This window comes from Podarcis filfolensis, assembly GCF_964270895.1.
Source record: "Podarcis filfolensis genome assembly, chromosome: 16".
Taxonomy (NCBI): domain Eukaryota; kingdom Metazoa; phylum Chordata; class Lepidosauria; order Squamata; family Lacertidae; genus Podarcis; species Podarcis filfolensis.
The window spans coordinates 1,399,042-1,415,631 of record NC_139620.1 but is presented as its reverse complement, the minus strand read 5'-3'; the positions used below and the strand labels follow the sequence as shown (position 1 = coordinate 1,415,631).

At 41.0% G+C, this 16,590-nt stretch overlaps 1 protein-coding gene across 1 annotated transcript in view; it reads left to right on the top strand.

The window, feature by feature from the left end:
• METTL25B (methyltransferase like 25B) overlaps positions 1-16,590 on the top strand; it is a 464,705-nt gene that overhangs the window by 42,684 nt on the left and 405,431 nt on the right. The window lies entirely within an intron of this gene.

The window sequence follows — 16,590 nt, the reverse complement described above, 5'->3', positions numbered from 1 at the left end:
ATTCTATGTATATGTTTAAATTTACATTTGGTTCTTGCTCCCATTTAATAATTATTCACTTAGATTCATACTGTTATGCTATTTATTTAGATGTTTTGCTTATGCTGCTCTATGACCATAATAAAGTACTTGATATACAGGTATGGTTATGCAAAATCAAGGAGTGAATCATTTTAGGCTGTAGGTTATGAAATGTAACTCCAGGCAGAATATCAGTGACCTGACGGTGTAGTATATTATGTTTTAAGAGGAGTTAAATCTCCATTGAGAACCACCCAAATATTCAAATATAAGTCTTAAAGGACATAGTGGAAAACAGAAAATGGACCGTTAACGATCAATATTCCGTGCCCGTATCTTACTTGTGGCAGCTTGTACATAAAGAGGATGGTTGCCATGTGAAGACCTAGATCAGAGTTTGGTCCCTCAATGACTGCTCTTGGAATGTTCTCAGTGTCACACTTGTAGTTTGGAATGAATCTTCCCTGCCTGGAGAAGAGTTCCATTGAGGCCAGGTAAGTCCAGCTTGGACTGAAATGACTATTGTAGATGTGGAATCCAAAGGTGACGTTGGGCAAGATTTCAGGATTTTCATTTATTCCCTTTATAGCAAATGCCAAAGCCACAACATGTTGGTAGAGCTGTGTCATGACTCTGAAATAAGAGAGCTACTTGCTGTGAAAATAATGCATCTTCACACAGAAAAATAGATTTATGCCTATAGTCCAGTGAATCACATGGATACACCGGCAAACATTTCTTAGCATTGCAGATTGTTTGAACTGATTTTAATATTGCATTTTTTTATTGTTTAAACCCACTTTGTGACCTTGTGGGATAGGGCAAGTAACGAACAATGATTTCCTAAGTTCCAATTTTATAAACACTAGTTTAGATATTTGTGCTTCTTTATTTTTTATATTTCACGCTTCTTCAGACTCCCTCAGGGCTGCCATAATTTCATTTAAAATGCTTTTAAAGCTTCCTAGTAGTTTGGGACAATAGGCTTAAGTGGAGGACAACCTTATGGACTAAGGTTATTTATTAAAATGATGTTTTGATAATAAGGGAACATTGGTATTGGCTTTGGAATCTTACATGTGCATGATGACGATGACTCAAGAGCTGCTGTTGCTGAAACCAGCTTCTACAGGAGCAATCCTATGGAAAGATCTGCCAGAATAAGAAGCTTAGGATGCAGTAGATCAGGAGAAAGTGGGGAGGGAGCATAGCTGTCAACCTTCCCTTTTTTTGCATGAAATTCCCTTATTCCAGCACCATTTCCTGCTGCTTCCTGCTGCTATCCCGGATTGTTAGATATCCTGTAGACTGTCCCTGGGACAGGTGAGGCTGCTGATCCCTTATTTTTGAGGCTCCCTGGGACAGGTGAGACTGCTGATCCGTTATTTTCAAATCTGAAAGTTGACAGCTATGGGAGGGAGTGTTTAGCTTGGATGTAGGAAACAAGCTAGAGGACCTATGATAATGCTTGTAGAAGTCAGGCCCTGAAATGGGGACTCTGTATAGTAAAAATGGCTTTAAATTATTTCCTTATCTAGAGCAAGCTGGCAGCCAAAAATAGTTACATAAACTCTTACCTAATGAACTTTTATCAGTTCAAGGGAGGAGCAGCAGGAGCTCACAGCAGTAACTCTCCATCCATTACTCTATTTAAGATACAGTGGTACCTTGGGTTACATATGCTTCAGGTTACAGACTCCACTAACCCAGAAATAGTGCTTCAGGTTAAAAACTTTGCATCAGGATGAGAACAGAAATCATGATCCGACGGCGTGGCAGCAGCAGGAGGCCCCATTAGCTAAAGTGGTGCATCAGGTTAAGAACAGTTTCAGGTTAAAAACAGACCTCCGGAACGAATTAAGTACTTAACCCGAGGTACCACTGTACACCAATGTAACTTGTTCATTCTGAGCCAAGACTGATGTAAGCCCCCCAACACAACACCCTAGCATAAAAAACTGACTTTGTAAAAACAAAAACAAAATTTCCTTCCAGTAGCACCTTAAAGACCAACTACTGTAAGTTAGTTCTTGGTATGAGCTTTCGTGTGCATGCACACTTCTTCAGATACATCTGAAGAAGTGTGCATGCACACAAAAGCTCATACCAAGAACTAACTTAGTTGGTCTTTAAGGTGCTACTGGAAGGAAAAAAAAATTTTGTTTTGACTATGGCAGACCAACACGGCTACCTATCTGTAACTGACTTTGTAAAGACTTTTCAAGACTTGTTTTTCACTTGCCAGGCTTAGCTTGAGCCGCAGCAGAGCTGCCATTGAGTGGCTTTGCATCTTGCTTCATACCAGCTCCTTGTGCATAGGATGGCTGCCCAGAGCTTCTATAACACCAGAACTACTGGGAAGTTAGAGGGATGTAGTAGTAGCATCACCACCATTCACTATACATTCACTATACATTCATTATATATGTATGATATGGTTAAAAGAAGACAACTCCTTACAGAAAGTCATCAAAAAGTTCAGGAGAAGGAGGTTCCCTGAAAGTCAAGACACTTGAGGTCATATAGATTTGAGACATAATGCCAGCAATGATGAGGTCTCCTGATCGATAATATTGGTGAAGAATAGGAAGAGGGTCTACAATGGAACACCGATCAACGGGAAGCTTGCACACAACTTGAGGCGGCAACAATAATACCAGCAATACAAATGCTACCATTTTACAGGAGGGGATCTTCATTCTGGAAGACAGTTAATCTTTCTCCCCACCCCTGAATAGCAAACCTTACTAGAATGGCAACTCACTCAGCTGATTCAATGCTAGAAGCATGCAACATACATAATCAGTGATCAGAGCTACAGAGCCTTGTGTGTCTATACTTCAACCTCCGAATGGCACTGGGGGTATTAATAACATCTGCTAGTATAAGTCTATTATTTGGAATGTGGTCATTGGATATCCCTTAGGATGGAGAGAAAAGTAGCAGCAATTGTGATTAATGATAATTACAGAAGGCATAATCACCTGTTCTGGGTTATACATTCTCAGTGACTTTGGCAAAAAAAGTCAGCAATACATCTCAGCCAAAGCATAGTCTACCAAATATGAGTAAGTGCTATTAATTCATAAAAGTGGATGAAATTCTTCCCCCCCAAATGCAATTGGAATACTTCAAAGTTCAAAAGAAAACTTCAACTGCTTTGGAGTATTCAAAGTTTTTCCATATGTATTTTCCTACTTCAGAAGTCTGCAGACATTTCTGTCCCGTTATGGTATAAATAATTAACACCTGTCATTCCAGCTTACTTGATAAATTTTGGGCCCAGAAAAGAAGGAAGCTGAGAAAATGTTAGAAGGTGCTCCACTTTCTCCCCTTATTCTGCTCTGTGGAGAGAGATCCGAAGACGTGAATTTGGGGGAAGTCCCTCTTTCTAATACCCAGGTTAGATATCTGGGCCACTGAAACTGATCTCAGTTCCCATTTAGGGGTTCATTAGGTAACCTGGTCCCCAACTGTTTACAACACAGAATGAGGGTCCCTATCAGGTGCAATCAACAATAAAACACACATATATTAAAACATACTACAACAAACATATACAAAAGGAAAATGCATAATAATGCAGATGGGGCAATGAACATTAATACTATAGATCAGTTTTGACCATTAGGTCTTGTTCGGCTATGTCCCAATCAGTCCTACAGCTATCCTGTTCTGAACACATCCAGACCAACAAGTAGATGGGATTGGATTTCTAATTATTAATTGGTGAAACATTTAGTTACATCAGCTCCTGGCATGCAAGTGATATACAACAGCACCATCCAGTAGCTAGATGACAGCTCATCCTTGGAGGCCTAAAAAGAGTGCTGTGAAACAGGACTGTGTTCTTGTCCCAACTCTCTTTGGCATGTTCTTATCTCTTATGCTCTCATATGAATTCAGCACAACTGAAGACGGTGTGTCCTTTCATTCAAGGCACGATGGGGGGTCTGTACAACCTGGCATTTCTCTGCAGCAGGACGCAAGTGTAGCAGGTCCTTATCTGAGAGATGTTGTTTGCAGATGATACAGCTTTGACAACATTCTCCAAGGAAGCTTTACAGAGTCTCATCATCCATTTTGCCCATCAGCCTAACAAAGGCCAACATCCGGGGTCAAGACATCACCAGCACTTCACACATCAGCATTGATGACCACACACTTGAGGTAGAAGACAATTTTGTCTACCTGGGTTCCAACATATCAGATGACATCTACAAGGTGACAGCAAGCCACATTGTGCGTCCAGGGCAGAAGTGGGAGAAGAGTTGGAATTAGAGAAGGTGCCTACTCAAGTGAGGAAATTATTTGGAAAGATGGATCACTGTTTTCTAATTATATGTTATTGAATCAAACGGGATTTAGTTAGAGCTGAATTTAAAGAGACTAGTTGATTCTTTGATTTTCTCTTCTTATTAACACCTGCCTTCTGTTCAGCTCAGGCCTCAGTAAAATGACATAGCATTTGGGGGAAAAGATGCAGCCTAGTAAGCCAGAACCAGATGCCAAGATGGAGAAGATCTCCACAGCCACCATGTATTTGCCCTTGGTGCTCAGGTAGGTTGGAACAAAGGACAACCACACACTACAAAAGACCAGCATGCTGAAGGTAATAAATTTGGCTTCATTGAAACTGTCGGGCAGTTTTCTAGCTAGGAAAGCCACAATGAAACTGCCAAAGGCCAGTAAACTCATGAAACCCAGGACACAGTAAAACATGATAGTTGATCCTTCATTACATACCAGTAAAATTTCTGTAGTCATTGAATGCATGTCAAGATCCGGGAATGGGGGAGAGGTTGCCAACCACACACAACAAATTGCAGATTGAGTAAGGGTGCAGAAAAGAATAATGGATTTGGACAATTTCCCCCCAACCCATGTTCTGTATTTAGACCCTGGTCTTGTGGCCATGAAAGCGAGAGTCACAAGGGTGGTTTTGGCCAATATGCAAGAAACTACCAATGAGAAGATCATGCCAAAAGCAATTTGTCGAATGAGGCACGTCACCTTCTCAGGTTGGCCAATGAATAGCAAAGCACAAAGGAAGGAGAGCAGGAGGGAGATGAGGAGAGTATAGGTGAGGTTCCGGTTGTTGGCTTTGACGATGGGAGTGTCCTGGTGCTTAACAAAGATCCAAAGCACCCAAGCTGTGGTGATAGAAAAGGAGAGGGCAAAAGTGGCCAAACTGATCCCCAAGGGTTCTCCATAAGACAAGAAGGTTATTTTCTTGGGAAGGCATCCATCCTGGGCATTGTTTGGGTAATGATCTTGTGGACATTGAAAACAGTCATCCATGTCTGGAAAACAAAAATAAATTTAGCTTCCAAGGCAAATAACATTGTTCCTTCCTCCTTGCCTGCCTATGGTCTTGAGGCCACAACAGCAGTGGGGAGGAGGTCTTTGGGCTTCCTTCTTTCTTGGATCAGGCCCCTGCGGCAATTCTTCCACCAGTCCTGTGCTCACTCCCCAGGCCCTCCTGCTACCCTCTTCCAGGTGCCACATATCCACCTTATCCTGACAACTTGAGGTGGGACACTCTCTACCCTCATTGTCATTTCCCCCAAGCAACCCTCTTCTGGGTGATCTTTGTCCTCCCCCAAGGCATTCCCGCACCCCTCCCTTTGCTGGCACCCTCTTCCATGCCCTCTGTGTATGGCCAATCTGACCCATGGCAATACAGTCATACCTTGGCTCTCAAACAGAATCTATTCCGGAAGTCTGTTCAATTTCCGAAAATGTTCGAAAACCAAGGCACGGCTTCCGATGGGCTGCAGGAGTTTCCTGCACTCATTCGGAAGCCCTGTCAGATGTTTGGGTTCCAAAGAACGTTTGCAAACCGGAACACTCACTTCCAGGTTTGCGGTATCCGGGAGCCAAAACCTTTGAGTCGCAAGGCGTTCGGGATCTGAGGTGCGACTGCGTTTAACTGCATACTATCAGCCAAATCCATACAATTTAAGAATCAGGGAAATTAGTTTCTGACGTGCATGTACTGGATCATACCTGATGGAGTCTATAAATACTGTCCAAAACATCTCTTACCTTCCTTGTTGGAAATCTTTCCTTCTGAACATGGGAGACAATCATAGCAGCAAGATGGCTTCCCTTCCTTTTTGGCACGACTATAACCAAAGTGGCAGTTCTGATTGCACAGAGAAGCAGGTCGTGACTGTTTATTTTTAAGAGAGAGAGAGGGGAGAGAGAGAAGTTAGGTAGTTCATGTCTCACAGGCCCATCCAAGAAACCTGCAGTTTAGAAATCAGTTGGTGTAAAAAAATAACAGAAGTTTTAAGTGAGGGTTCCTTTTAATGCAACCACCACAATACTAGACACAGTGTTGGAACCTCTGTCTTTAGAAACCCATAACCATGTTAATTATTATGTTGTTATTGTTGTTATCAAAATGTTTAGAATAACACTGAAGATTCAAGGGAAGTATTCTGCTCTGGTCAGACCTCACCTGGAGTACTGTGTCCAGTTCTGGGCACCACAGTTCAAGAAGGACACTGACAAACTGGAACGTGTCCAGAGGAGGGCAACCAAAATGGTCAAAGGCCTGGAAACGATGCCTTATGAGGAACAGCTAAGGGAGCTGGGCATGTTTAGCCTGGAGAAGAGGAGGTTAAGGGGTGATATGATAGCCATGTTCAAATATATAAAAGGATGTCACATAGAGGAGGGAGAAAGGTTGTTTTCTGCTGCTCCAGAGAAGCGGACACGGAGCAGTGGATCCAAACTACAAGAAAGAAGATTCCACCTAAGCATTAGGAAGAACTTCCTGACAGTAAGAGCTGTTCGACAGTGGAATTTGCTGCCAAGGAGTGTGGTGGAGTCTCCTTCTTTGGAGGTCTTTAAGCAGAGGCTTGACAACCATATGTCAGGAGTGCTCTGATGGTGTTTCCTGCTTGGCAGGGGGTTGGACTCGGTGGCCCTTGTGGTCTCTTCCAACTCTATGATTCTATGATTCTATGATTCAGGATAAAGACATTCTCTTTTAGCAATATTGTTAATGTACTAGGGCTGTGCGAGGACCCCTGGAACCTGATCTGTGGCTCCAGTCTGTAAATCTTACCTGATTTATAACCTCGTTTGGATCATGATCTGGATTTTACATACCTCCGGAAGTCCCTTTGACTTGCATTGTGAAGCAAAATGGACACAAATTTCTTGTTTATTTGACATAGTGCCATGAAGGCTGGGGACACTGTAGTCCCTACAAGGGGATTCACCCTCCCAAATTTCAGGTGGGTCACTCCAGGGGCTTCCATGCTAGTCCCCTTTAAAATTCCATTAAAAATAAAATATTACAAAGACCATGAGTGCTCAATTCTGCAACTTCTCATACTCATGTGTTTGCCCAGTTTCTTACACCAAGTATTTGAGAACCTTTGTGTTTATCTTTTTAAAAACCTGGAGATTAATGGGCAGGCAGCAGCCCACTTGGTAGGATAACAAAAATCAGGGGTCTTCTGAGGGGCAAATTGTCAGCAAAGAGAAAAAGTAAAATATTCATTGAAGTCGCAGTAGAGACCCTATCATAGCATTGGCTGATTCAGGATAAATACCCAATGCCTATGCCAAAGCCGGCCTAAAACTGTAATCAATAAAGTTGTGGCCATTTAGATCACAAGCCATTGTCACTCCATTTTTGCAGCATCTACACTTCCAAACTCCTCCCACCAGTGACCTCTGGCCCGCTGCACTTGGGTTAAAAAATAAAATGGTGTAACACCACTAGGATGTAGAAAACAAGCTGGGTCCTTAATAGTTTGAGTTCCTCACTTGAAGCTTTATAAATTTATATATTGTAACATCACGAATGGAAATCATTAATCATGTAGCTGTTGACTAAGGGATTATTATTATCATAACTGAAATGTAACCAACATTAATTGAGATTATGGAACGCAGTGATATGAGATCGGAAATGCACCCAAACCATTATGGGGGGAGCCACTTTAACTAAAACGTATTAATTGGTAGTTGATTGGCACTTTGATAATTGTATTATTTGGGAATGAATTGATCATTGTTATAATTTGGCTATTATTGGCGGTATATTGGAAAACTAATAAAAATTATTTTAAAAAGCAAGCGAGCTGTGTCCTGATATTTTGTTGTGAGAAACTATAAATGCAGCAACAATGATTAGCAGTGAGAAAATTTTAAAACACAGCATTTTTTTTTTAAAAAAAGAACACACAGAAGGATAGGACTGGGATTGACTGGGAAAAGATAGAAAATAAACCCCTTCAGTGTCACACTGCCCAGCATGTGATTGGAGAGTGTTGGGTGGGGTCTCCACCTAGGCGTTCTCCTTATCTTCAATTATAATTAACAGTTGCCACATTTCAGAGACATTCTGCTCTTAAAAGGGGCTGCTCTGAGGTACAAAATGGCACAGATTTCTACAAACTGATTTTGGATGTGCTGGTCCACCCTGTAGTGATTAGTAGCTGCTTCAAGCCTATCAGGACAGGACACCAATTGGCCTGAATGGGCCTGGTTCTGTTTGGGAGTTGGCTGAATCTGCTGCACAGCCAATTATATCACACCATAGAATTGTTGGAAGGGATCCCAAGGGTCATTTAGTTGAACCCCCATATGTTAGTAAAACAGTAATTAGACAACCTATTCAGTCCCTTTGGATATCAAGAAGGGATAGCCCCAAAGCTTCCTGAATGCTTTCATCAAAATTAATCCTTGTCCCTCTGTCCAATGTGTTGAGCGCTTGTTTGATCCTGATGTATTCCTCATCAATATTGGAATCATTACTTTGGAAGATGATCTAGATTGGTGCTGTGGTCCCAGATCTCCCAGCCACATTTAATTTAACTGTGAGGGATATCTGTTTTAGGGTTTAACCAGTGAAACATTTATTGACCATTGAGGAAATGAATGGAGAATCCCTGGAGTGGACTTTACCTGGTTGAACCTGTTGGGCCACACAATGGCATCATAATCCAAGCTGAAGCCTTCTTCGGAGGCAACCTGTGTGTCCATTGCTCCAACTTTGACTCTAATAAAGGACTCATTTGGCAACACAACCCAATTGATTATATCAAATCCAGTAATTAATTCCCCATTTTGGTCAAGGGAAACTTTCCCCCCAACACTATTGTTAAAAGAGACTCTTCTCAGAATTTTGTGGAGCTAGATCAAAGGGAGAATAAAAAATGGAATTCATAACGATTTGTTGAACGATTTGCATTTACAAGAAGCTGATTACATTTCACATGTGAGGGCTATGGTTCATTGTTCTTTAAAAAACTATGCAGGTTAATCTTTGTCATTTTTGTATAAGGGACTTATTAGAAACTGATTGTGTAACAAATTGAGTAATGATTCATGGAAATGCTCTTTGGAGAGTATTTTTTGCACTAGGAAAATGATATGAAATCTTAAATTCAATCTGTCCACTGAGATCACAGCACTCAAAACAGTTAAATATCAGAGGATATACAAAAAAGTGGGAATGGTATAAATTGTTTTTAAAAAGAAACCAGAGAACAGTTACACCTTCCTGGACTCCATGTCTTAGCAGTGATATGCATTTACTATAATATTTTTATCCCACCTGCACAACTCTCAAAGCAGTTAACACCATAGGGTGCAAAATGACATAAAATGACATAAAACAATTTCTAGATACTCACAGATATAGTAAACTCTATTAGTTTAGGGTTGCCATATTTCAAACCATTAAAATCCGGACAGAACAATTGTTTTGGGAGCAAAGTTGTTGAGCTGTTTTGGCAAAATTGCAGAAGAAAAACCTAACTACCATTTTTGAGCTATTTTTATGGAAAATCAGCAAAAACGGCACTGCTGACATTTGACCGATTACTTAGACATTTGACAATTTCCGCCCAGACACTTCTGCTGGCTGCAGTATTCTGTATATGTCTGGGAAAATCTGGACATATGGCAACCCTATGTTGGACTCTCTCATTACCTGCCAGGAGTGTAGACTTAGGAAATCCCATTTCTCTTCTTCTGCCATTGCTCTGTATTTTATTGTGTGGCGATGCATAGCATTCAGAGCATGTGCAAGAGCATATAGAGCATTGTAGATGGCATAGCTGTGGCTACTTGTCTTCATTTCAAAAACAGATGCAGGAAGGTCCTCAAGTTTCTCCTCCCCAGTGCAACATTTGTTGTATGCTTTCTCTAGAGATGGATGAGGGAAAACACATTCAAATGCTGCTTCCCAGAAGTCTCTGATAAAGCCATCTTCAACTTCCAAGTTAGGATTTCTCATCTGAAGAAATTTCTGGAATCCAAGAATCTCCTTTGAGTGGACTGCAAAGGATAGAGCTCCATGGAAGACTTGTATACCCAAATTTTTCAGAAATGAACACGAAGCGAAATCCATCTGGGCTGTCATAATCCAGACCTTTGTCTTGGATTGCATTGGTATATCATCTGTTCCTTGAAGGTTGGGCATAGCCCTCATTATCATCATGGTATGAATTTCACCATTCACAACCACAACATTGGCAGTGCTTTCCATAATAATATCCAATGCTTTTGAACCTTCCTCAAGTGTATCATAAAACTCACTGGAAAATGTTAGTTTAGGAAATGTTTCTTGAAAAGCAATGCAAATGCCTCTCTTGGCAAACATGGGAAGAACATTTTGTACAAATATCTCTCCAGTGTCATCTTCGAGAGATAACACCCCAATCCATATCCATCTGAAATGCAGCAGGAGCTGGAGAATCCCCTTATATTGATAAGAACCCTTTGGGAACATCTGATGGAGAAAAGCTCCTTGGATGTTGCTATTTGTCACAGGAGAAGAGCCGTAGATGAGCTAAAGATAATGTCACAACATTGTGATATCAGGTTTCAACAAAACTAAATATTTTTTTCTTCAATTAACGTTTATGGACAAGAAGGTCCCCTGCCCCCCCCCCCAAATAATTCCATTAGGTTAATAGAATTAGAAGGGAGTGGTTTTGGAAAAGTATTGGTGGAAGTGACTTTTAGTTATACAAGGCAGATGGCTGTATATATATCAATTCATTCAAAACATCAAAGAATTTTACAATAACTGGACATAATAACTATACCATAATAACCCTACAAAAAAAGAGTTAAAAAATCAGAAATCAAAAATCAGAAATCAGAAATCAGGCAACTATGGTAGAAAGATGAACTCTTCATTATCTACATAAAACTGATGGTATATAAAACTTTTCAGCAGACATTTACAAGTTGAAGCAGAAGACACCTGCTGAGTCTCTGTTGACTTTTGTGGAGAAAGTGGCAAAAATTTTGAGTGACGCCATGAAATTACGCCCCCATAGATCTTTAGAGCCATCTTTGTTTCTCATGATGTCTGGATGGTTTTATCCCACAGTACCTCCTACTATGTTTTGTTACCTGTGTTGTGTTCTGATCCATATATACAATGCACTCTTTTTATGCCAATAAAGGAGATTGGGTTGAACTGAATTGAGTCAATACTGTGCAAATCACTAAAAGCTTGGTTTCTTGTGGTAGTCAAATGAGCCTTGTCAACTCATGGAATGACAAGAGATGCTCCTGCATATGATCTTAGTGATTGAGCTGGGATATAAGGGTTCAGGCAGTCCTTGAGGTACCCTGGACATAAGCTTTGTAAATTTGGGTGATGTATATATGCAGTTGGGATGCTAGTAATAGAACAGTGAGTGGAACAAGAAAGCAAGTGTATGTTAGAAAGATATGGGAACAGGTATGTGCGTGTGAGAGAGAGAGAAAGAGAGAGAGAGAGAGAGAGAGAGAGAGAGAGAGAGAGAGAGAGAGAGAGAACTAGGTGCAACAAATTTAAGGCCAGCTAGCGTGCTGATTTACTCCCTGGAAAAAACCCTGATGTTGGGAAAGATAGAGGGCACAAGGAGAAGGGAATGACAGAGGACGAAATGGTTGGACAGTGTTCTCAAAGCTACCAGCATGAATTTTACCAAACTGCGGGAGGCAGTGGAAGACAGGAGGGCCTGGCGTGCTCTGGTCCAGGGGGTCACGAAGAGTCGGACACCACTAAACGACTAAACAACAACAACAGCGTGCTGATTTAAAGGAAATTATGTCATACGGATTTGCCAGTAATAGTTGATTGACTGAATACTGTGTTAAGGTGATAAAAAAGCATTTTCCATTTCAAACAATGCAGATCATGGATCATGTTTCTGAAGCCTTAAGAAAGAAAGACATTCCCTGTACAGGCAAAGGGTGAGACTAAATCTATCTAACTGGCATTTATGGATATTATGTTTAGAGAGGAAATGCTTCTCTCCACTGTAGCACTCAAATATCTGCACGCAGCTTGAAGGCAGCGCTTTCCATACTAGTACTGATTGCTTTGGAACTTTATTCTACTGATTCAATTAATATTAGAAAATGTGATTTTTGTAAACCTTTGCATGAAATCAAAACACAAACCTCCCTCAGCAAACAGGGTAAGAATGTTTTGGACAAATCTCTCACCAGCAAATGTCTATACACCTAACTTACTTGTGGCATCTTGTACATAGACAGGACAGCTGACATGTAGAGACATAAGTCTGAGTTTGGTCCCCCAACGGCTGCTACTGGAGTGCTCTCACTATCACACTTGTAGTTGGGGGTGAGTCTGCCCCGTCCAGAGAGGAGTTCCACTGAAGCATGATAAGTCCAGCCTGCGGTGAAATGGCTGTTATATATGTGGCAGCCCAGTGTGACATTGGGTAAGATATAGGGGTTTTCATTGATCTCCTCTACAGCAAATACAAAGGCCATAATGTGCTGGTAGAGTTGTGTCACTGACCTGGAAATGAGATTCATATATAAAAATGCACAGAACTAAATTAAATCAGAGGTGAATGAAATTGATAGCAGCTTTTGACAACAAAGAACTGGCAAGACTGAGAGATGAAACTATGGCAAAGCTACAAGGAGCAACTGATGAGCTGGAAGAACTCACTCGATGAATTGGGAGAATGCAGGCATATGGAGAAATGAAGCAACTCAGTGATAGAACTGGGATTCTGGGAAACATAAATGAGGTTATAAATGGAGACATGGAGAGATTTCTGGACATCTGTGGAATGGAGAGAAAAAGAGCTCTCCCTACGACTCGGTGTGATCCCAGGTTACAAAGCTATTAAATCCCTGGCACGCTTTGTGAAAAAAGAATGGAAGAAATGCAAATGGAAACGTAAATGGGATCAGGCTGGAAAAACATAGCAAATACTACAAGAAGTGGAAACTGAAGGTAAAGAACTGAGTGTGGACCAATGTATATTGAATATTGTCTCAATGTATGTTCACAGCTGTGATACTCTTATACATACAGAGAGGGAAAGATTTATCGTTATTTAATATGGAGGCATGCTTGCTGAAATTGTTGGAGGCAAAGCTGGTATGTTTAGCTACTGAAAACCTATTGCTGACTTTTAACAATATTATAAATTGGGAACCGTTTCTGGGCTTGTTTGAAATTGAAGGTGAACACACAATAACTGGATTTCAAGATTGGAAAAATACTGGTTTATGGGTACTGGAATACTTGAACGTTGTGGAGTGAATGTTCTGAATCATTCTTTTTATGTAACTGACAGACAGAATCTGAAGCCCTTTTATTTTATTTTTTCCTGTTTTTCTTTCTTTTCTTCTCTCCTTTCTTTTTCTATAAAGATATCTAGTTGTCTCAAAAAGACCAATGGCTTCAGGATACAAGAAAGGAGATTCTGACTAATCATCAGGAAGAGATTCCTGATGGTAAAAACTCTTCAACAGGGCAACCGACTCCCTTGGAAGGTTGTGGACTCACCTACATTGATAGTTTTTAAGCAGAATTTGGATGGCCATCTGTCATGGGTGCTTTAGCTGAGATTCCTGCGTTACAGGGAGTTGGACTAGATGACCCTCAGGGTCCCTTCCAACTCAACAATTTTATGATTCTATTAATATATGCACCCAGTGTAGGAGAATGTTTGGTAACATTGGCAGACAAATATGGATGTGTTGTTCCCATGAGCAAGAGTACATATGCATTCACATCATTCAATTATACATAGCAATACTTTAAAAAGGTAAAGGTACCCCTGCCCGTACGGGCCAGTCGTGTCCGACTCTAGGGTTGTGCGCCCATCTCACTTAAGAGGCCGGGGGCCAGCGCTGTCCGGAGACACTTCCAGGTCACGTGGCCAGCGTGACAAGCTGCACCTGGTGAGCCAGCACCAGCACAGCACACGGAAACGCTGTTTACCTTCCCGCTAGTAAGCGGTCCCTATTTATCTACTTGCACCCGGGGGTGCTTTCGAACTGCTAGGTTGGCAGGTGCTGGGACCGAACGATGGGAGCGCACCCCGCCGCGGGGATTCGAACCGCCGACCATGCGATCGGAAAGTCCTCGGCGCTGAGGTTTTACCCACAGCGCCACCCGCATCCCATAGCAATGCTTTAGTTACTACTGAATTCTGGAAAACTCAAAAAATAGAATGTGCTTTTCTTATATTAATTGCAATTTATTTTGAGTTAAATCCTGAGATATTTTGTAATTAAGGTTGTGCATTTGGAAATTTCACATATTCATCACACATTTACATGTGTCTCAGAGCCATGCTTCCCACAGCATTGTGCATGTATTTTTCTAGGGCAGAAACTTAATATACCATTGTTGTTGCTACTAATATTATTACTTTTGTTCCTACAAGTCCTCATCCCATTACTGTTGCTGTTGCTGCTGCTTGTACAAACGGGGGAAGATTTTTAAAATGAGTTGAGGACATCGTAGTTCTCATTATTCTAAGGATAACCTAAAACTCACTGTTTGAAAGTGATGAACCATTCCTTTCAGCATAGGTGACCGATAAACAATAAATGAATCCAAAACTGAAAATGGGAAATATGTCTCTACACAAATAGTGTGGAAAGTACTAAAAGCTGTTGATTTCGAAACAGAAATAGTTTAAAAGAGCTACTCACAATTGTGTGTTTGCTCACTGCGAACAGACACTGTTTATAGTTACCAATATTGATTGAGCAAATTTACCCTCAACCATAAACACTGGAACTGTTAAAAGGGGGGAAATGGTGCATAATGATGAAATAATATAGTTAAAGCTATAGTTTTCCCTGTAGTGATGTATGGAAGTGAGAGCTGGACCATAAAGAAGGCTGATAGCCGAAGAATTGATGCTTTTGAATTCTGGTGCTGGAGGAGACTCTTGAGAGTCCCATGGACTGCAAGAAGATCAAACCTATCCATTCTGAAGGAAATCAGCCCTGAGTGCTCACTGGAAGGACAGATCCTGAAGCTGAGGCTCCAAGACTTTGGCCACCTCATGAGAAGACTCCCTGGAAAAGACCCTGATGTTGGGAAAGATGGAGGGCACAAGGAGAAGGGGACGACGGAGGACGAGGTGGTGGGACAGTGTTCTCGAAGCTACCAACATGAGTTTGACCAAACTGCGGGAGGCAGTGGAAGACAGGAGTGCCTGGTGTGCTCTGGTCCAGGGGGGCACAAAGAGGTGGACACAACTAAATGACTAAACAACAATATCACAAATGTGGAATATTTTGATTACAGGTGTATAATATGGTTAGGAAAGTACATCTCCTTACACATTGTCATCAAAGAGTTCAGCAGATGGGGGCTTCTCGAAGGTTGTTATACTTGAAGCTATATAAAGCTGTGACATAATGCCAGCAATGATGAGGTCTCCAGACTGATAATATTGGTGAAGAATAGGAAGAGGGTCCCAGATGCAACACTGAGAAATAAGAACCTTGCATGCAACTGGTAGCAGCAGCAATAGTAAGAAGTTTGCAAATAGTGCTATCTTGAAGGGGAAAATCTTAATTTCTTCCCATACTGTCATTTGACTGTCCCTGAATGACAACATCTGAGCAGAATAGCCACACATGTAGCTGATGCAAAGCCGGAATTACACGATGTAAAAAAAAACAGTAATCAGACCGACAGAGCCCTGGCTCTCAGTAACACAGATTGTGAATGACAATGGGGATATTAATAACACCCAGCAGTCTTGGTTCATAATTCTGCATTTGTCCACTGGAATTCCCTAGCAGCAATGAGAAGAAGTAGACGTAATTATGATTAATTTTGTAATTACAGGACAGACCATAATCTGCTCTGGCTTTTAAATTTTTTGTCACATTGCAAGAAAAAAACATGTTTTTCATATCTCACCAAAGTCTTAACTGGCGCTCCTGAATGGGCGATCAAGAAAATTATAATGAGAAACAGTGGAAACAACTGTGGAAATTGGGACCACACACATACACACAAGTTCTACAAATGGATAACCATTTTCTAATAAACCTATTTATTGATGTTGTATATAACCTTGAATAAATTCTAACAGGGCCATCTTTTCAAAACTTGAATACATCCATAATCCAAATTAAATATCCAATGTATAAGAGTTATCATATGTATTTCCCAATATGTATTAAGAGCTTCAATCAATTAAAATACAGCTTAAAATCAGATTAAGATCAAAGTAAAATCATACGGCAGCCCTCCAGCCCAACTATTTATGGTGGTCTTATATGGGCTGCTTGGAAGAG